Genomic DNA, 22,685 nt, shown 5'->3' with positions numbered 1-22,685 from the left:
ATGTTCAAGAGGCCCTCCTGCTGCCTCGATGACAATCACACTCGTATTACCATGCTCTCTCTCTCTCTCTCTCTCTCTCTCTCTCTCTCTCTCTCTCTGTGTGTGTGTGTGTGTGTGTGTGTGTGTGTGTGTGTGTGTGTGTGTGTGTGTGTGTGTGTGTGTGTGTGTGTGTGTGTGTGTGTGTGTGTGTGTGTGTGTGTGTGTGTGTGTAATAATAATGATAATGATAATAAAGGACCCCTCAAATTCGAGGTAGCAATCTACCCAAATTGTTTCAAGTATTTTCCTGTGCATTTATGCGAGAAGCCACACGCAGCTTACAGTGTAATAAAGTTTGCCAGCATACCATAAATCTTCTCTCCTGTGCAAGTGATATCTACCTGACAGAGTTGCAAATAACCTTCGTCCCAAATTGAGTGAATTAAGTTACCATTCTGGCGTTTGCTTCAGATGACAAATAGTTCTGGTCACGCCTCGCACGCAGCACCTCCCGCCACTCCCTCTAAGCCTTCTCGACACCCTCGGCTCAGCGGTGACTGCCAGGTATTAACATTGATTAACTCCATATTGGCAGGAAATGCAGGACTTTGCATCAACCTAAACATTGTACGCAAGATAGAACCAAGAGAAATGTCACTACTATTGCTGTTATTGCTGCTCCTACTACTGACGCTACTGCTGCTGCTACTAATAATGCTGCTAATACTACTACCTATACTGATATTCATACTGCTTTAACCTTAATAGTAGTAGTAGTAGTAGTAGTAGTAGTAGTAGTAGTGACAATAGTAGAGGTATCATTAACTTACCGAACTGATTCACAAAAAAAAAGTTAACAAACAAATCGTAAGATTGTAAACTGCTTCACCTTGACAACATTCACTAACGCTCCCTTCCATAGCAGGGGACCCAATCCAAGAGGAGACCTCGTTTCCTGTGTCTGAGCCGGACGTGTGTCAACCCCGCAAGAACTAATTACTCGTACACTGCACACCTTCACCCCACGCAGACCAGTCGTAACCAACAAACACACACCATGAAAGGACACCAGCAGTTTACTATCGTCATTATTTCCTTGTTTGAATTTCTTGTTTGTTGTATGGGTAAAATGAAATGCCAACATGAGTATTGTACATAACTTACTTCAAATGTAGATTAGCATTTTTACTTCTTCCTACACCACAACACCCACAGCCACACACTTCCCTCACTTCCTTACGGTCTTGCAATCATTTCAGTCTCGTAAAATACTTGCCATGACACCCACACGCGTATAGACATTCAAGATGCTACACAAAGTCTGCGTAATACACTCAAATGACTTCAGCATCCCTCGTGATCCTGAATTTCTTCACACAGCGACCAAAACAGACATGGCAAGCACTGAAAGCAACACACGCACACCGCCACCGCCCTGGGAGTCGATGGCAGGACAGTAATCTCTCGCGTTTGCTTCCCCTTATTCTCAGCCGACTTAACGTAACCTAAACCGGTACCAACATTAGTTTCGGTCAATGGTTGCCTCTCATAACATAGGGAGAATATGTCTATAAGGATAAATGTTAGTGTCGTGGGGGGAAATGCTCGCACACACCACTGGTCACTTCTTATCCTCTTCCTCACTTAAGGCAGCGATACTAGACAATTATAACATCTGAACGTGACACTGGACTTACTTCATATTCAACCACCACACTTCTGTTAGCTATTCGCGTTATACTGTACCATGAAAGTAAGTCTGTAAGGACAATCCCACCCCCAGTAGTATTGACATCAGCAGGATTAATGTTTTTCACCCATAATATTATGAAGAGACAATATCATTATTTACCTTCAAGGCCGCGTATGGTTCACTGCCTCCTCTTCCTCCCGTCCACTCCTCCTCTTCTGCAGCGAATCCTGTAGGAAAATAATAAGAAAGAAAGTTGATTTTTGTCCATTCTCTCTCTCTCTCTCTCTCTCTCTCTCTCTCTCTCTCTCTCTCTCTCTCTCTCTCTCTCTCTCTCTCTCTCTCTCTCTCTCTCTCTCTCTAAGGACGTTATGTGACCTCCCTGTTGAAGCTCCAGAATGTCAGTTAATATACGGCAATGCTAAACATAGATATTATATAAAGAAGTACAAGATGCACACTATTGTATCTACCTGTGTGTGTGTGTGTGTGTGTGTGTGTGTGTGTGTGTGTGTGTGTGTGTGTGTAGGAAGTTAAGGACAGGAGCATCTCTGTAGCTATGAGTGGCATTGTTGCTCATCTGCCTGAATGGTTTGAGCCTGTTGTGGATTCCTTTCACCTCAGAAGCACCGCGCCACTGGAAAATCCGAATTTCCAGTTTACCTTCCTCAGGTTTCCTTAGACACCCACTTATCGACCAACGCGAAGGAAGGATGAACAGCTGGGTGAGCTGTGCGCCGACTACCCCTGCAAGGCCCCACGGATTTACAGGCAGCCGCACGAGCCGCTGCACGCTAAACATGTATGTATGTATATATGTATGTATTTATGTATGTATGTGTATGAGGGATTAGAACATAATGAACATGGAAAGCGGCGAGAGGTGAAAAAGTGCGAATGCTGAGGGTGGCGGAGGCTGTGAGAGAGAGAGAGAGAGAGAGAGAGAGAGAGAGAGAGAGAGAGAGAGAGAGAGAGAGAGAGAGAGAGAGAGAGAGAGAGAGAGAGAGAGAGAGAGAGAGAGAGAGAGAAAGAAAGAAAGAAAGAAAGAAAGAAAGAAAGAAAGAAAGAAAGAAAGAAAGAAAGAAAGAAAGAAAGAGAGAGAGAGAGAGAGAGAGAGAGAGAGAGAGAGAGAGAGAGAGAGAGAGAGAGAGAGAGAGAGAGAGAAGCAGAAAGATACAGCATAAGAAAATAAGACAAGGCAGGAAGATTCCATCCACACACTCTGGGAAGACTTGAGGTGGTGTGACGCTCATTACTCCTGAACACACAGCAATCTGAGGACCCGCAGGAGGAGAAGCAGCAGATTCTTACCTTTAAATTTGAACCTCATTTCTATGCGGGTAATTGGCAAAGCTAGCATGAGATGACGATGTGTGGTGTGCGTATGAAAATTTTACCAACATACTACTTTTTTTTTTTCTCCTCTTTCCGAGTTCTTATGTATATTGCGACTAGATATACTACCCTTTACAAATCGGATTTAATAATACCTTGAAGAAAGATAATAGATATGTATTGTTTCCGTTCGCCTATTTTTATATTCGTGCTTGATTCTGCCTTTCTGATTTTTATTTATTTATTTATATATTTTTTAAATTTATTTATTCATTTTATTTATTTATTTTTTTGTGTGTGTGTCTGCGCGAATAAATTACCCAAGTGTACGCAATGAATAACATGCTGTCCAGATCAAAAAGAGAAGTTAGAACCAATGAAAACCACTATTAACTGTTTCCATACTACTTCCTTCATAAATGAGGTAAATTATCAGTTCAGTAATTGATATCGTTCAAAATTCCTTCAGTGTTTATTTTCTTGATAATTTTGTATCAATGCTGGTAGTGATAAGCTTGGGGCGAGAGAGAGAGAGAGAGAGAGAGAGAGAGAGAGAGAGAGAGAGAGAGAGAGAGAGAGAGAGAGAGAGAGAGAGAGAGAGAGAGAGAGAGACCGATCCAATAATGCCGCCACGTAAAGAAGGAAGGGAAGAGTCCAAAAACGGAATAGCAATTTCAACTTTAGATTTAATTTCGCGACTCATCTCTTAGCTACTTGTGGCCTAAAGGGTGTCGTGTGTGTGTGTGTGTGTGTGTGTGTGTGTGTGTGTGAGTGAGGGGGTGAGGCTCGCGCAGTAAACACATTTCATAAGAGGCAGCAAAAACAAGAAGCAGGGCATACCACAGTGGCGGGGATGAGAGGTGAGAGGTGGCAAAGAGAGGACAGGGGCTGGGCATGGGATTAGGAAGCAGGAGAAGGCAGCAAGGACGAGGTGAAGCGGAGGAAGACATCCGAAGTCTTGTAAAGGTTGGGAGAGGCAGGAAAAAGCCGAGGAGGAAGAGCGAGCAAAGGGAGTTATGATCGGGGAATGGTTCGTCTAAGCTCCCTCACTACAAAACTTGCTGAGGGGCCATGAAAAACGCTTACGTCTCTCCATGCTAGGCGAAGCAAAGAGGAGCAAGTCTGGCAGCTGAGAGGAAGGAAAAAGAGAGGATTTTCGATCAGTGGAGTATGTTGTGATATCGTTTGTATAAATATCTATCTATCTATTTATCTCTCTCTCTCTCTCTCTCTCTCTCTCTCTCTCTCTCTCTCTCTCTCTCTCTCTCTCTCTCTCTCTCTCTCTCTCTCTCTCTCTCTCTCTCTCTCTCTCTCTCTCTCTATATATATATATATATATATATATATATATATATATATATATATATATATATATATATATATATATATATATATATATATATATATATATATATATATATTAGTGATGAGTGAGCCCAGTAATCGGGAAGGAGCCAAGAAGGGAAAGTTTTCTACCCGTGGAGTTGGTTCAGCTTGTCGTGACATCAGTCTGCGCATTTCACTGACAATTCTTCATGCAGATATATTTTTCTTTTTAGTGGGAAGCACAAGTGTTGTATAACACAGGTAGTTTCAGTAACATTCTACAGTGTAATACTGAAACACGTTTGTCATTCTGTGTGGTAATATTGAGTAATCTGTCTTTTCTTAATATATTACTGGAACATCTTTGTCATTCTACAAATAAAAACGTTGAAATATCCAGACAATTCTTAAGAAAATCTCTCTCTCTCTCTCTCTCTCTCTCTCTCTCTCTCTCTCTCTCTCTCTCTCTCTCTCTCTCTCTCTCTCTCTCTCTCTCTCTCTCTCTCTCTCTCTCTCTCTCTCTCTCTCTCTCTCTCTCTCTCTCTCTCTCTCTCTCTCTCTCCCTCTTGCTGCTGCTGCTGCTGCTGCTTCAGCTGTTGCTGCAAGTCCTGATAATCCTGCGCACTCTTATCTAATGCCTTTATGTTTTTGATGGAAAGCTGAGTGTGTGATGCTGATTTCCTTCGGGAAGACTGTTTCCGGCAACTGAGCAGCAACTAACACTGAGAATGAACTGAAATGCAATTCCTGCGAGGCTTCTCTCGGTGCGCGGGTGGTTTGAAAATTTTGAAGGTCTTTCTTAAGTTAACCTTTTGCCCACTCTTGTACTTAAACGGTATGTGAAAGAAAAAAAATAAAATGACACAGACAGAAATCAGAAATACACGTACAGAAGTGTAGAAAATGGAAATAATGAAAATTTTTTAAATATCATAAAAGTGAAGAATTTTTACAAAGAATGTATCCATTCGAGGTAAAAGTGGATAAGGAATTCCATACACTTAAATAATGAATATGTTGTGTTTCCCATAAGAAAATAAACAACCAAGCGAAACTCCAATGTGCTGAGAGAGAGAGAGAGAGAGAGAGAGAGAGAGAGAGAGAGAGAGAGAGAGAGAGAGAGAGAGAGAGAGAATGATTTTGTGAATAGCTGTGGAAAAAATAATCCTTGATGGAATTATACCCGGAAACTTTTAGTATTCCCGCTCCATTCAGGGTGAGGGCGGCGGTCGAAAATCAATTAGTGTGGTGAGGGAAATTAAGAATTCTTATTGGATATGAGACTTCATGAATGAGTTCAAATGACATGCGCAAATGAAACGTCCATTGATTACCATTTTCCTTCTTACCATTTTGGGCATTAAGTACAAATCTATGGAATTGCGTATATAGGATAGCTCAAAAGGTCCTCTACTGATCGTGTGACATTGCCAGCCAGGAAGGGAAGTGAGAGCTCATAGTGACCAGTCTTTCGGCGATGCTGAGACCAATCTCACGCCACATACCGGGACTCCCTTGCCTCCTTCCTGCTGGTGAACAGAGCTTCCACATTAAGAAGCTCGCCCATCTGCTTCATCGGACTTCAGGGACTCAATCCAGACCTTTCTTCTTGCAAGTACAGAGTATGTACTAATCTAGGCGTTGTGTGTGTGTGTGTGTGTGTGTGTGTGTGTGTGTGTGTGTGTGTGTGTGTGTGTGTGTGTGTGTGTGTGTGTGTGTGTGTGTGTGTGTGTGTGTGTGTGTGTGTGTGTGTGTGTGTGTGTGTGTGTGTGTGTGTGTGTGTGTGTGTGTGTGTGTGTGTGTGTGTGTGTGTGTGTGTGTGTGTGTGTGTGAAGGTCAGCTGCATAAAAAAACGCACTTTTAGTTCATTTCATCTTCCTTTCGTCTCGCATCCTCGTCCCATCTTCGATATTCAGTCCTTTCACAAGCCGTTACCACAACAACTAACATGCATTCGGCGGATAATTCATTTTCGACTCCAATTTCCATATTTTTGTTCATTGATCCCCAGCGGCCAGCGAGCTGCATGCACGATCAGGATGCCATTGTGGCGTGTCACTGCAATGATACCACGCTGTCACTCTGTAATTGGAGCCGCGGATGTTACAACTGGTTCCTGACGTCGTATCTCCTCCTGGTTCTCTTCCTCCTCTTCTTCCTCTTCCTCCTCCTCCTCCTCTTCTTCTTCCTTCTCCCATTTCTCCTCTTTCTTCTCCTCTCCCTCCTCCTCCTCCTTCCTGGCAGGCACTGGTATGTTCTTAGTGGTATACCTATTAATATTTGTTATTGTGCGACGAACAGAGGAAGTGAAATGTAGCGATTGGAATGTGTTTAGCAAGAGGTGGCAGCCAACACAAGTCGACAATGCAGGGCAGTGTGTGTTTAGTGGTAGCCGAACAACTGGGTTAGCAATTGCAGAGAACATCATAATCTGAAGTGGTGATAAGTATCCAGGTGCGCAGTTCCCTCACACGATAAAGTGAAAGAATGATTTTATGGAGGGCAGACTCATCCCAGATACGATAACGGAGAGAACATGCTAGTCTCTGTACATATTATAAAGAAACAAAGCTCTGAAGACTGTTCTTTCCCTTATCTCCACAAGTCCCAAACATCGTCTAGCATCCTCCTCCTCCTCCTCCTCCTCCTCCTCCTCCTCCATCTTTGATTTCAGATCCTCCAGGTCTCGTTTCGTGGAGATGACGCGCGGCGAGGGGCAGTGATGGGCAGCTAATGAAAGAGATTGGTATCTTGACACGGAAAAGTGACGCTCGAAGAATGCCAATGTGGTCAACACTTCAAACTTTGGTTCGTCTAGTTTCTTGATGGGCTTTTCATTTTCCAGTGGTGGAAACTTTTGAATTATTTTTCCCTCCCTTATACCTTTTCCTTTATCTCATCCTTGGCTTTTCTTTTTTTCTCTCCTCCTCCTCAACCTCCCTCTCCACCACCACCAACACCTCCTCCTCCTCCTCCTCCTCCAAAAGTAAAATTCATGGGTGTGACAGTTTCTTCCAGAGGGGAGGAGGCAGTAGACACCTGCCGAAACGATAATCACTCCCAGTGAGGCCAGTGGACCGGTTTGTACTGGAACAGGGGGTGCTGTGAACTTTCCAATGACCCAGCTGTGACCTCACGAGTGTTTCACAGCACAAGGGGGCAGTCACAGCCTACCATCTAAAGACAATTCTATTTGTCCTTTCTTTGTGTTTCTCTTTTCTCCTACCCAACTTCATTAGGCCACTTTCACCAGTTCTACAGACAAATGTATGTTCAGAACCAACACTCACTACCAACACATGAATAAGAGAACAATAAGTGAACATTAGGAAGCACAAACACACGCATGCTAAGTGAAGAACGGTTATTGCCTCCCACGTTGTATTCAGAAACACGAGCAACAACTCGCACAAAGGGACACAAGGGAAGAACAAATGTTAGCAGAATTCCTGGTCTTCACGAGACTGTTTGTCATAAACCACTTAACCTAAATTGGGACACGCAGAAGAGTAAAGACAAAGGCTCCTCACCACGACACAAACGTGACATCAGTGTTGCAATCAGTTTCTACTTGAGGAACCGTAACGTAACCCATCAACGGACTGATGGAGCTACAACGTAATACATGGTATGATCCTCATGTTCCCACGAAACGTACTACTGTCACAAAATGAAAATACGTAGAACACGAGACTGAAAATATATAAGATCATAAATATAAGATAACAATAAAATAAAAAAACTAAATAATTAATGCATGAGCTTACCACCATCAAGCAAAGGGAAATAAACTAAAAAAGCATCAGTAATAAAATCATAATATAGTCATCAGAAGATCGTACGAAAAATGGAAACATAATCTGCGCTTCCTCTTCATGTCCAAGAGAAACCATCATCCAAGTGAACCCAGACACATTAAAACTGCTCATTGAATTGGAAAAAAAAATAAAGAAAATAAAGCAAGACAAAAACCGAAGCAGGAAACACACACACACACACACACACACACACACACACACACACACACACACACACACACACACACACACACACACACACCGCCATCATCAACAAAAAAAACATCAAGGGACTAATTCTTGTATCTCTATGACGAAAAGAAGACAAATCTCTCTCTCTCTCTCTCTCTCTCTCTCTCTCTCTCTCTCTCTCTCTCTCTCTCTCTCTCTCTCTCTCTCTCTCTCTCTCTCTCTCTCTCTAGTGATACTCTGCAAGAAAAAACACATGAAATTTTAAGCGCCTCAAAACTGCATTGCGCTTCACGACTCTGACTTGAGAATAAAAGATAAACATATTTGTCAAAGCAGCCTTGGGTGGAGAACGACGGGAAGAAGTTAAAAATGAGAGAGAGAGAGAGAGAGAGAGAGAGAGAGAGAGAGAGAGAGAGAGAGAGAGAGAGAGAGAGAGAGAGAGAGAGAGAGAGAGAGAGAGGATAAGGGATAAACAGAAACTCGGAAACAAACAGAAATTGTATTGAAAATGAGAAAAGAAATATACGTTGAATAAAAACATGTAGTGAAGATATCGTAAATAACAAAACAAAGAAGAGACTGAAAGAAAAGCGAGAGAAAGTAAATAAAGAAGGAAAGAGTGATGAGGTGCATGGGTGTGTGGAGTGAAGGAAGGAAGGAAGGAAAGAATGAAAAGAAAGACGGAATAAAGAGGAATAAAGAAAGAATGGAGGGGGAAAGAGAAGGAAGAGGGAAAGAAAAAAAAGAGGGAAGAAAGAAAAGAAGGAAAAGAAGGAAAGAAAAAGAGAAAGCAGGAAGGAGAAAGGAGGAGGAATTGAATGATAAAGCGAATGGAGAAGAAATAGAAAATAAAATAAAATATAGCAAAAATAGCAACCCGGAAGAGGAGAAGGGGAGAGAGAGAGAGAGAGAGAGAGAGAGAGAGAGAGAGAGAGAGAGAGAGAGAGAGAGAGAGAGAGAGAGAGAGAGAGAGAGAGAGAGAGAGAGAGAGAGAGAGAAGCAATGGCCCAGAAATTATGAGGACGCTTTTAAAGTCTTTCTGAGTTGAAATACAATAAGAGTGTGTTTTCTTGTTGTCTTGTTCAGTTTCTTTCTGTTTCGTTTTCTTTTCCGACGTTTTCTTTCTTTCCTGCGCTTTCACAAATGTTTACTTTTAAGATTTATTTCTCGCACATGGTTCTTTATAATTACACTCCCAGATATTTTGCACAAGGCGTCACTCTCTGTCATTGCCTTCACTTGTCGACAATCCCACCATTCCTTCCTCCACTTCCGGCTCCAGATTGCGATTTCAATTTTTCCCTCTCACTTTTCCGCATCTGATTTAGCAGCCATCAACTCCCTCCCTCCCTCCTCCTCGTCTGCCACTTTCCCCCCACGTCACTTGCCCGCCTGCCACCCTACCCTTGCCTCTCGCCCTCCACCACCAGTCACAAGATTGACGTAAAATTGGAAGGAATAACATCAGGTATAAATTAATCCACTTTTGGGTGGAGGAAGTGTGTTTACGGGTGGGAGGTAGAGGATTTATGTTTTCTGGCTATTGACTTCTTCCACATCACAAAAAAAAAAAAAAAAAAAAATCCACATCACAAAAAAAAAAAAAAACAGCAATTGAACGCTCTGAATAATTTCTTTGAACTTATGAAGCTTGAAAGAAAATTCATGAAATTAATTCCTCTGGGGAAAAAGATAAGGCTGAGCAGTAGTGCCTGGACTAATGAAGGGAAGGGCTGGTGATGGTTATGATGGTAGTAGGAAGGCTCCCTGGCGTAATTGCTAGAGACTGACGATGAGAAAGCAAGAAAAGAATAGTACCTCTGAAGAATCCAGTTAAGTATTGCTGTAATGTTAGGTTGAAAAATTCGATTGCTGAACAGTTGTAAGACGTAGCTAAGACCGTTTCTGGTCTCTCTCTCTCTCTCTCTCTCTCTCTCTCTCTCTCTCTCTCTCTCTCTCTCACGGTAGTATACGTAGTGGTCTCCCGCCTGCTACGCGGGAAACCAGGGTTCTGTTTCCCCAAAGTAAACATTTACACTGGCCGTTAGTTCAGTGGTAGAGTCTGCGCCTGTCACCTGATTGGCCAGGGCTCGCGACGCGCTCAAGATGCCATGGCATCCACGAATAAGAGGACTGGGTGTGTGGTGTGTGGTGTGTTAAAGACTGCATCCTTACTCATAGATCGGGCTGTCATGACCTCTACGCTCTTTCCGAGACGGTACAGCTGTCGGTCAAGATTCCAGCACATAATCTCCAAAACTATGGTGAATTACACGTACGCACGCACGCACGTTCACACACACACACACACACACACACACACACACACACACACACACACACACACACACACACACACACACACACACACACACACACAGTCCCTTAAAAAGCCAGTTTCTTTATGGTAAAAATGCGCGTGATGGATATTACAACTCTTAAAGATAATCGAACTCAAGCTACATATCCACCGACACAGCGTGGCATGAAAAAAAAATAAAAATCATAGAAATCTAAAATTCTGTTTCCCGAGCCAGAGCCGAGCGCCAGGAGCCTCACACTCCATTATCAGGAAGGCAAGAAGGTGGATTTATATTGGAGACTTTTTGTCTGTGGCCGAGATATAATACATTTTCCTCACGCGGAGTAGTGATGATCATAGTACGAGTATATGATAGATAGCACGTGGGCGAGAGACAGCAAGCAGACAGGAGGGAAGAGATAGGTTGAGGAGTCGCAACAGTACTGTCCTCCTGCCTGGCGCAACACGAACCAGTAATTAAAGTGAAAGCCATTGCAGTGCGGGGAAGGTCTCGCTTTTCTCCATTACCACCTACTCAGCCAGGCCGCACCCCATTTACTTTTAGGGCGAACGAGAGAAAAATAGATATTGGAGCTATATAGAAAATGAGGTTCACCTTTTTTATTGTCCAAGGAAACCTACTTCCGCCATTACCACCACAGCCTCCCCCAACCTCCATCACGTTACAGCCAATTTAGTGCCTAGAAAAAAAAAAATGAACCAGTGGACATACTTCATTATACAAACAAACATTAATTAGTAATGTGTTTAAACTAACCAACAGATCAACTAAAAAAATAAGGCTCGACACAAGAAAATTATTTGGGTTCTGAGATCCTGCGTTGCAAACTTACCAAGATTTCTATACCAGCGGTCTCAATGTACAGTAATGAGATAACTGGGTTGGTTTTCTCATGAAGCTTCTTGTCGCACTGTTTACATTTTACTCAAAGTCGCTTTTCATCAGCGTTATTCTGTCCTTGATATTATTTTCTTGACTTTGCTCTGCTCTTCTCAGTCGCGTTGTCTCCATCGAGAGGCTGGCCGTCATCGCCGTCCTGTGGTAATATCTTGTTTCACTCATGAGACTTGCAAATGAGATACAAATGCGCAATAGGATATAAATCAATAAAGAAAATACAAAATTTATCTGAGAGCAGCAAAATGAAAAGGCTAAATAAAAAAAAATGTTGATTAATTGATTTACTGAGCGTTTGTTCACCGCTATCCAGTCATGAGACGGTACACAAAGAACTTTCTAAAACTTAAAAATTGATTTAAACTCGGCACAAGAAGCATTTATACTATAGTTTACGATGAAAGGCACTTTTTCTCTATAAGATATTAAAACTTTCCCAAGTAATGATGTCATATTTTAAAGAATATCTTGACAAAAAAGAAAAAAGCCTTTAGCAGCGATGCATCGCCTGTGACATCCTCCATGGCCACATCACATCATCTATTGTTGGTCTTCATTAGTCAGTACCTTAATTTCTATTCAATTTATAGATGTGGACATTTCTGAACTTTGTGCGATCATTATTTGGAACAACTGCACCTCACAGCCAAGGGAAAGACGTAGTCAGGCTCATTAAGAGGAAAAATGATGAAGACATTTACGAGTAAAATTAACCAGCAGAGATTTTGTACATCAGGAAGGTAAACGAAAAGGAAAATTCATCAAAATAGTAAATGATAGAGAGTGGCAACTAGATAAGGGACACAAATAATTAATAAAAAATAAATAAATAAATTATCAGGTTTTATAAGATATTATCATCTACAGTATATTTCTTTATATATACGTATATGTGTGTGTGTGTGTGTGTTTTCAAGTTCTTTTACGTTGTTTTATAATTTTATCTTATCTTTTAACTTTTCCAATTTAGTATTTGTGATACATGACACCACATAACCCAGCTGTGGGAGTCCACTAGATCCATCAATCTGTCTATCTGTCTCTCTCTCTATCTGGTTAGCCCTCCATTTATTCGTTAACCTGTCTGCCTTAATCTCTCTCTCTCTCTCTCTCTCTCTCTCTCTCTCTCTCTCTCTCTCTCTCTCTCTCTCTCTCTCTCTCTCTCTCTCTCTCTCTCTCTCTCTCTCTCTCTCTCTTTACTTACACCAACACGCCCCCACCACCCTAGCACTCCTTCGTTCCACTACGGTTCGTTCATTTCCCCATCGTGAGGGTCATGCACTCTTAATGACGCGCCGAGGAAGACAATCCGCTCTTGAGGCTAGATTTCCCTACAGAGCACTCAGGGATGGATCACCTTAGGAGGAAAAGGGGGAAAGGTGCCACTCCTCCTCCTCCTCCTCCTGCTCCTCCTCCTCCTACTCCTCTCTAAAGTTTGAACGTCTGCAGGGAGAGGTTAACACACAAAGGAAGGATCTAGTTTGAGCGAGAGAAAAGAAAGGGAAGAAGGAGCTGAAAGGATGATAATTGTATGAAGAAAATTGGGTGTGTAAAGGGAACTTGTGGCAGTCAATAACAAAAAGATAAATAAAGGAATATAAAAAAAAAAAGGAAGACGGGCAGCAGCAGATCTTTTGGTCTTTGCTAGTCTGCTTGGTGAAGAAGAAAGTGAAAGTGCGCACCAGGACAGGCTGCCGCCGCTGCTGCTGCTGCTGCTGCTGCTGCTGGAGGATCAAGGGAGTGGGGCTCGATTCCTGTTTACCATCGGATACAAAGGATCTCTCGGGTGTATTCCCCGCTAAATTATCCCGCCGCATGCAGCCTTCCTGTAATTTAGGAAAGAAGATGGAGTAAAATGTGAACGAAAATACCCCCTTGAGTGTAAAAGAAAAGAAAAAAAAAGCGGGAATTAATCTGAAATCAAAATAAAACAAAGTGGTGTGTCAACTTGGGCTTAAAGTCAAGGTGTTTCCAGGCGGGTTTTGAAAGTTTCAGTTGTACACCTGAGTCAGCAACGCTCGAAGGAAGGTCATTCCACACGTTTACGACTCCAACGAAGGAAAAAATTAATATGAAGACACTTTGGTTTGTACGAGCGACTGTTACGAAGTCATCAGTGTTCATACTTGTTAATGCCTTGGAAATTTTAAGGGCTGTTGTAAAGTCTCTTCTTATTATCATTCTGCGTTCAGCGTGAGAGAGGAAGAGAAGGAAGAGGAGGAGGAGGAAGAGGAGGAGGAGAAGGAGGATTAACGAAGCTTGACAGTGACTATGACGGAGACTTTACTGCCGGTGATGAAGACATTGATGATGATGATGATGATAATGTGATGATGATTGCAGATTAGATGGTGACAATGATGATGAGGAGGAGGAAGATCAAGAAGAAGAAGAAGAAGAAGAAGAAGAAGAAGAAGAAGAAGAAGAAGAAGAAGAAGAAGAAGAAGAAGAAGAAGAAGAAGAAGAAGAAGAAGAAGAAGAAGAAGAAGAAGAAGAAGAAGAAGAAGAAGAAGAAGAAGAAGAAGAAGAAGAAGAAGAAGAAGAAGAAGAAGAAGAAGAAGAAGAAGAAGAAGAAGAAGAAGAAGAAGAAGAAGAAGAAGAAGAAGAAGAAGAAGAAGAAGAAGAAGAAGAAGAAGAAGAAGAAGAAGAAGAAGAAGAAGAAGAAGAAGAAGAAGAAGAAGAAGAAGAAGAAGAAGAAGAAGAAGAAGAAGAAGAAGAAGAAGAAGAAGAAGAAGAAGAAGAAGAAGAAGAAGAAGAAGAAGAAGAAGAAGAAGAAGAAGAAGAAGAAGAAGAAGAAGAAGAAGAAGAAGAAGAAGAAGAAGAAGAAGAAGAAGAAGAAGAAGAAGAAGAAGAAGAAGAAGAAGAAGAAGAAGAAGAAGAAGAAGAAGAAGAAGAAGAAGAAGAAGAAGAAGAAGAAGAAGAAGAAGAAGAAGAAGAAGAAGAAGAAGAAGAAGAAGAAGAAGAAGAAGAAGAAGAAGAAGAAGAAGAAGAAGAAGAAGAAGAAGAAGAAGAAGAAGAAGAAGAAGAAGAAGAAGAAGAAGAAGAAGAAGAAGAAGAAGAAGAAGAAGAAGAAGAAGAAGAAGAAGAAGAAGAAGAAGAAGAAGAAGAAGAAGAAGAAGAAGAAGAAGAAGAAGAAGAAGAAGAAGAAGAAGAAGAAGAAGAAGAAGAAGAAGAAGAAGAAGAAGAAGAAGAAGAAGAAGAAGAAGAAGAAGAAGAAGAAGAAGAAGAAGAAGAAGAAGAAGAAGAAGAAGAAGAAGAAGAAGAAGAAGAAGAAGAAGAAGAAGAAGAAGAAGAAGAAGAAGAAGAAGAAGAAGAAGAAGAAGAAGAAGAAGAAGAAGAAGAAGAAGAAGAAGAAGAAGAAGAAGAAGAAGAAGAAGAAGAAGAAGAAGAAGAAGAAGAAGAAGAAGAAGAAGAAGAAGAAGAAGAAGAAGAAGAAGAAGAAGAAGAAGAAGAAGAAGAAGAAGAAGAAGAAGAAGAAGAAGAAGAAGAAGAAGAAGAAGAAGAAGAAGAAGAAGAAGAAGAAGAAGAAGAAGAAGAAGAAGAAGAAGAAGAAGAAGAAGAAGAAGAAGAAGAAGAAGAAGAAGAAGAAGAAGAAGAAGAAGAAGAAGAAGAAGAAGAAGAAGAAGAAGAAGAAGAAGAAGAAGAAGAAGAAGAAGAAGAAGAAGAAGAAGAAGAAGAAGAAGAAGAAGAAGAAGAAGAAGAAGAAGAAGAAGAAGAAGAAGAAGAAGAAGAAGAAGAAGAAGAAGAAGAAGAAGAAGAAGAAGAAGAAGAAGAAGAAGAAGAAGAAGAAGATAGAAAGAAGAGGAGAAGGAAGAAGCTGGTGATTTACGAGCATAAGTGAAGCTTAAGAAAGAAAGTCTTGGTTCATGGCGGCGGTGATGAGCCATGCGGTGGGGACTTTAAAGCACTACAGAAGCATCATTAAAGAATATAACACAGAAAGCAGAAAGCAAAATGTAACGACTATTGTAATGTAACAGGGAACAGACACAATACTCAACAGAAAAGTATTTTGTGTTTTTTGTATCCAATTTATGAGGACGAAAACGATTAAAGAGTTATAAAATTGCACATGGCAGGAAGAAGAGAAGATGCAGAGGTAGGAAGGAGGAATAAAGAGCATGAGGATTGTGCAAGTATGTGCTGATGGCGCCAGTGCCGGTAAAACACAGCACCCAGGTCTATCACGTGTAATGTCCAGTAGTAGCTGTACAAAGGACGCGGACTGCAGACGGGAAAGAACGCCACAGAACAGTTAGTGAACGCCAAGCCAACTCCCTCTAGACTGACTCACTAGCGCTGGGGACGAGGTACAACAACAAAGACGCCAAACAAAAGACGGACGAGAAGCGTAAAATAAATCAATACATAAATAAACATGAGTAATAATAAAAGTAATAACATCAACAATAATAATAATCATAACAATAGTACCCTGACAGTGAAGAATAAGAAAGGAAAAAAGGATAACCAATTTTCAAAGAAGCGCAATAAGTTTCGGGATAAGGAAGAAAATGGCAAAGAAGACACAGCGAAGGAAAAGAAAGAAAACGGAAAGCCACAAAAGGAAAGCAAGGAACAAATTGACGTAGAAGGAAGGAAAGGATGGAATGAAACAGTGGACCGAAAGGGGAGGCTCTGCGAATTATTCTAATACAGGTAACAGGTGAGAAGTGACAGATGAGGTGGGGAAAGGGCAGGGTGGATGAAGCAGCAGCCAGTTATTATTAGAGTGAAGACATAGAGGGGAGGAAACGATGGAGACTGAGTAAACCAGTTAATTGCCGCCCTGAGAGAGAGAGAGAGAGAGAGAGAGAGAGAGAGAGAGAGAGAGAGAGAGAGAGAGAGAGAGAGAGAGAGAGAGAGAGTCGAGAAAAGAGAAAGGAAAGGAGATTGAGAGGAAGGAATAAAACTAAGGGAAAGAGAAGGAAGGAAGAGGGAGGAAGTAAGAGGAGGAAGGAAAGTAAAGAGAGAGAATCTGCAATACATCCATGTTCTTTATCTATTCTCAAATCTCACTGACACTGAAATGTTTGACCTCACACACACACACACACACACACACACACACACACAACTGATAAACAAGACGAACCAGTGGTGATCACTCGTAGGTTATGAGAAGAAACCTTTACATCCTAAAAAAAAAAAAAATCTATATTGGATCTATATTGTATTTGAACAAAAGTACACCAGGTGGAACAAAAACCCATGTACACTGTATCCGAATGTAAGAAAAGAAAAGGTAAAGGAAAGAATACGTTAATTAAATTTGAATATAAAACACTGGTCAAAAAGTCAGTAGGAAAAAGAACAACGAGTCTCAGGAGCAATGTCAAGGATTGTTCCCATTAAGGATTACCAGAAGAGGAGGTTCTCGACACGCGCCGGTCACTTGTACAGAATAATTGGAAACAAGGAACATGGATACAGAAAAGGGACAAGAACAAGGGATGAAAAAAACACACGGGGTAAAAGAACAGGAGACGGAAGCACACTGTTAAATAAACGAAAACGATGAAATAATGAATAAGAAAAGTAAACAACTTCGGATTACACGGTAAGTTAAAACGAAGAAAAAGGAAAGAAAGGATTTAAACTTGGAATATGTGAAATCAAGGAAAACAAACAAACGACAGGAAATTAAGATAAATAAAAAAAAATATGAACAAAGAATTAGAGAAAAGGAAGAAAATAAACTCACTTCTCCGTGGACAAAGAAGAACCTGCATTATTTTATACCAGAAAGTGGAAAGAGAGAGAGAGAGAGAGAGAGAGAGAGAGAGAGAGAGAGAGAGAGAGAGAGAGAGAGAGAGAGAGAGAGACATAAGGGGAATGTACAAATTTCTCTCTCTCTCTCTCTCTCTCTCTCTCTCTCTCTCTCTCTCTCTCTCTCTCTCTCTCTCTCTCTCTCTCTCTCTCTCTCTCTCTCTCTTAAATCTAACTTTCCTGACAAACGGAGACAAAACAGACAGCAGGAAGTAACCACACACACACACACACACACACACACACACACACACACACACACACACACACACACACACACACACACACACACACACACACACACAGTAATCCACGTGGTCCAATACGAAGGAAGCCAGATGAGCGAGGGGTGACTCAGATTGCACAGCCGCCTTTGTCTGTCCCGGAGATTGCAGACGGGAAGTAGTGGCGTGTGTGTGTGTGTGTGTGTGTGTGTGTGTGTGTGTGTGTGTGTGTGTGTGTGTGTGTGTGTGTGTGTGTGTGTCTGAGTGTGTGTGTATATCAGGTCTCAGTTTTAGGATACACATTTACTGTTTGATTACTGCTAGTGGAGGTTATCTTGGTGGTGGTCATGGTGGTGGTGGTGGTGGTGGTGATGGTGGTGGTGAAGGTGGTGGTGGTGGCTGGACACTATTGCTATTATTCTACACAGCTGCGCCTAGCCATCTTCCTTGACATAGTGGTAGTAATAGTAACAGCAGCAATAGTACTAGTGGTGATAGCAGCAGCAGTAGTAGTAGCACTATTAGTAATAACAATACTAGTAGTAGTAGTAGTAGTAGTAGCAGTAGTAGTAGCAGCAACAGCTTTGGATCAGAAAAAAAAATAGCGTTTGTCCCTGGCGGTTGGGTTTGTGTATTGCTGGTAATAAAAGATAATAAGAAGAGCAGCAGATCCGAGACGCTGCTTATGGAGGAGGAGGAGAAGGAGGAGGAGGAGGAGGAGGAGGAGGAGGAGGAGGAGGAGGACAACGAAGAGGAAGAGGAATAAAGTAGAGAAGGAAGAAATGGAGAAAAAAGTGAGGGGCTGAGTAGAGGGAGTAAAAGGAGGACATCAGAATAAAGCAGAAGTGAATAAGAAGATAAAGTACGAAGTTAAGGAAGAGAGAGAGAGAGAGAGAGAGAGAGAGAGAGAGAGAGAGAGAGAGAGAGAGAGAGAGAGAGAGAGAGAGAGAGAGAGAGAGAGAGAGAGAAAAGGAAAAAGGAGGAAAGAGTAGGACTGTGGGACTGTTAGATATATAGATAGATAGATAGATAGATAGATACACACAAACAAACAAACTCACACACACACACACACACACACACACACACACACACACACACACACACAACGCAAGTGACAAATGCAGGTTTATAATTTTTTAATATTTTTTTGTACATTTTATCATTCATTTTAAGATTTGTAGAAGGAAGGAAATACAAAATACAGAATAGAAAGAGGAGGAGGAGGAGGAAGAAGAAGAACAAAGGGATGAAGAGGATTAGGAAAAGGAGGAGGAGGAGGAGGAGGAGGAGGAGGAGGAGGAGGAGGAGGAGGAGGAGGAGGAGGAGGAGGGAGCAGGTGTTAAGGGAGTTTGTGGGAATTATGTACAAGCAGGAGACAGTCTGAAGAGTTCCCACGTGAAGATAAATGAGGTCCCAGGCGATCACTTAGCGCTGTGTTGAGTAATGGGGCGGAAATTATGAAGCAAAGTAAATCATGACTCCTCTGCTTCGTCTCCCCCTTGTTCGTTATACATCGTTTGTGGCCTTTTTTTTTTTTTTTTTTTTTTTTTACTAAACTTCCACCAGTTTCCTCAACCAGCTCGCCTTTTTTTTTTTTTTTTTTTTTTTTTTTTTTCTCCTCATCAAGTTCCCTACTTTTTTTTATTATTGCTTTCGTAACTCTCTCTCTCTCTCTCTCTCTCTCTCTCTCTCTCTCTCTCTCTCTCTCTCTCTCTCTCTCTCTCTCTCTCTCTTCTCGTCTTTCATCTGAACGCACACAACTTATGATACGCCTTTCCTTCATTTATTAATTTTCATTCCTTCCATACATTATTTGAATGGCTGACACTTCAATGTCTACCCATTTCTATACGGTACCTTTTTCCTTTATTTTCATATCCGTGATGGCAACACATACTTACGTCATTGTTAACAACTAATGCATCATTCAGCGCCACATGAGCTCGTTGTTGCGGCGCCTATTACAGTCAAGCACTCCACTATATATATATATTGCTTCTTTCCACAAAAAAACTCCAACACATTATTTTCTCTATTCTAAACACCCCTCTGCCTCTGAAAAAAATGTTCCTCTTATTAATCTTCTTCAGAGTTCCAATTAGGACTTTACCGAACACCTTGCCACGCACACACAAGAAACTAATCCCAAATTAATTAACAGTACATTTTTTTTATCTCCTTTTCTTTTGTGAGTTGAAACAATGGTTACCTCTGTCTAAGCTCCAGGCAGCACATTCCCTTCTCTCTACACACCATCATAGTAACAAGAAGTACTTTTTATATGTATTGTCTGAAGCGTTGCCAATGTACTTTCACTCACCAAATTTCAACATTTCAGTCGTTATTTCGTCTCCGTCTGGTGCATTCCATGTGTGCAGTTTTTATTCGTAAACTTTGCATCAAACTATCTGTAATTTTTATTCTTTACACTTTACTTTCTGCTCGCGTGTGTTAATAGAAGTGGGGTTCCTAGAGTATGCTGTATGTACGCAATGAATAACAGAAAGACTGAGAGAGGAGGGCCATGGTGGGGTAGTGGTGGGGGCAGGACGGAGAGGTGATGCCACAATACATACCACAGTGCATAGCTATAATACAATTTACAATAATTTACTAATGGAAAGGCTAAAGGTTGGCATTGACAAATAACAGGTGCTCTCTCTCTCTCTCTCTCTCTCTCTCTCTCTCTCTCTCTCTCTCTCTCTCTCTCTCTCTCTCTCTCTGTCTCTCTCTCGTGCAAACTACGTTTACTTGGGTTAGTTTACATAATTACGGAGCCTTTACAACAACAACATAAAAATGAAATTATAACAATGATGACGACGATGATGATGATGATGATGATAAATGAAAACAAAATGAAGGGAACTACAATAACACAACTTATGATGATGATGGTGATGATGGTGAAGCAGACGAAACTACAATCCCCTCCACACCTGAACCCAAATCACTTCAGAAGTTCAATATGCACTTGTATAAAACAAAATACTGATGCGATAGTTACCTGGAGCTACCTCTCCCCTCCCATCGATCGCCCTCTGCTTGTAATTGTTGTGATTGAATTATTGAGGGTCGGGTTAACATGTGGGCCGGATGTGCTCGTCACCCACGGCCACGGAGGACATGACCTGGTGCGTGAAGGGGAGGAGGGGGGAAGGCTGGCTGACTGGGCGCGACTCTGAGGGCGTAGAGAGAGAGAGAGAGAGAGAGAGAGAGAGAGAGAGAGAGAGAGAGAGAGAGAGAGAGAGAGAGAGAGAGAATTTTGACAATAGATGAGATAAAAGAAAAAAATGTATAAGTGGAGGAATGAGAGAGGTCTGAGAGTTGGAATCACGCATTAAACTAAATAAAAGAATGAAACAAAATAAAAGCAATGAAAAAGAGATACAGAGGATGAAAAAAAAAACGATAATGCAAGAAATCTAAACGAGTGGGGTGCAGAATCGAAGAGTTCCCCCCTCTTTTTTTTTCTCTCTTTTTAATAATCCATTCATTCCCTGGAAAATATTGTTATGTGGAAAATTGTAACACTTTCTCAGAAACCTGTAAAGGAGATTGCACCTTGTAAAAAGTGAGTGGAAGGAAAGACTGTACATCAAGCTTTTGAATGGTAGGGAACGTTAAAGGGAATATAATATTTGGTGCAATAAAGAAGGAAAATAACCAGTAGTCAAGTCAGTGCTTGAAAACAAACAAAGGAAAGAAAGGAAAGAATGGGAAGGGTGTTAACGAGAAAGGGAATGACGAGGAAGAGATAGAGGCGGAAGAGAGGAGCAATGGGAGATACTGAGGAGTTAGAAGAGGAGGAGGAAGGGTAAGGTACAGGAGAGAGAATGCACAAGGGAATAAACTGGTGAGAGCAAACGAGAAAGCAGAGGTAAGGGAATAAAAAAGGAATAGATGGCGGTACGAGGAAAGAAAATGGAACCGTGGAGAGAAAGGCAGCAATGAAATCTGTCTGCTGCTCGTATGTCTAATAAAACTACACCTTTTCTCATCCATTGATCTAAGTATATTCATACGTTTCCACACACACACACACACACATATATATATATATATATATATATATATATATATATATATATATATATATATATATATATATATATATATATATATATATATATATATATATATATATATATATATATATATATATATAGTGTGTGTGTTTTTTTTTTCTCCAAATCTTATTGCAGTTCGTTCAATAGCTTTACTCCTGTGAAGGTGACACAGTACATATACTGCAAGGACAGACGAGGACAGACAGTTCCAGGGTGAATAATATGAAGTTTTACGTAGTATTGTGTTCAGGTCGAGGAGCGCACCAGTGTGGTCAAACCTTTGTTTTCTGTCCCATAACTACTTTGTTTAAATAAGTTTTGCGAGTTTATATAGCACACTAATATATTTGGCAACCTTAATTCTTTTATAATTTAAATGTGAATGTCAGCATAATTGGAGAAACCTATAGAAGGTAAACTATGGAGCCGATCACTGTGACCCGCAGTCTCTGGTTAAGGGATCATCACCTCAGGTTCACAAGACAATGAGGCGGAGATGAGCGACGCAGCCATGCGCAGTCACAGGGTGTGCCGCAGACTTTACCTTTACCTTTTCGGAAGGAAGGTTCTGTGCCGGGGAGTGAATCTGGAACCCGAGTATGAAAGCCCTGCACGTTAACGATCAAGCAATTAGGTTCCCCCCTCCCCCTCGTCCATGCTCAGGCGGAGTTGTGGGGCCTTTATGTTTGGGTCATTACACAATTTTCATGCTTCTCTTATGTCAACTGCTTGAGATTTCATGTCTCTAATTACACAATAAGCAGACTAGACTCACATTTTCTATTATGTCAACGAAGATACTGACGCACTTTTCCATCATGGCACTGGCAGCATTAATTGATTCAAGAGATGTCGTAGATGTCTCTAAGAGGACATCACACCCCTGCATAGCGCTATATTGCCTCAAACCACGGCATCTCCACTTTTAAAGCCTCAAACTATTAGCGGGGCACAACCAGAACATACTCAGTACACTGAAACACTGAACTGATCAGGATGTTCAAATAAACCTGAGGCTCGGGAGCAGTAGAAGCAGCAGTATAAGAACCTACTTAGCGTGTTACCGATCAAGAAGATAA

General features: G+C 41.3%; 1 protein-coding gene and 1 long non-coding RNA gene across 4 annotated transcripts in view; one reads left to right on the top strand and one right to left on the bottom strand.

Annotated features, from left to right (window-relative positions):
• LOC135101910 (parathyroid hormone/parathyroid hormone-related peptide receptor-like) overlaps positions 1-22,685 on the top strand; it is a 152,735-nt gene that overhangs the window by 86,594 nt on the left and 43,456 nt on the right. The gene's annotated exons all lie outside the window — the stretch shown is intronic.
• Positions 1-22,685, bottom strand: part of LOC135101911 (uncharacterized) — a 65,982-nt gene that overhangs the window by 17,909 nt on the left and 25,388 nt on the right. For both annotated transcript variants that reach the window (XR_010269458.1, XR_010269457.1), the window contains exon 2: positions 1,832-1,899. This is a non-coding gene — a long non-coding RNA (uncharacterized LOC135101911). The remainder of the gene's footprint in view (positions 1-1,831; positions 1,900-22,685) is intronic.

This window comes from Scylla paramamosain, chromosome 7 (assembly GCF_035594125.1).
Source record: "Scylla paramamosain isolate STU-SP2022 chromosome 7, ASM3559412v1, whole genome shotgun sequence".
NCBI classification, from domain to species: domain Eukaryota; kingdom Metazoa; phylum Arthropoda; class Malacostraca; order Decapoda; family Portunidae; genus Scylla; species Scylla paramamosain.
Note: the sequence above shows the minus strand (reverse complement) of the source record. Positions and strands in the feature narration are given on the sequence as shown.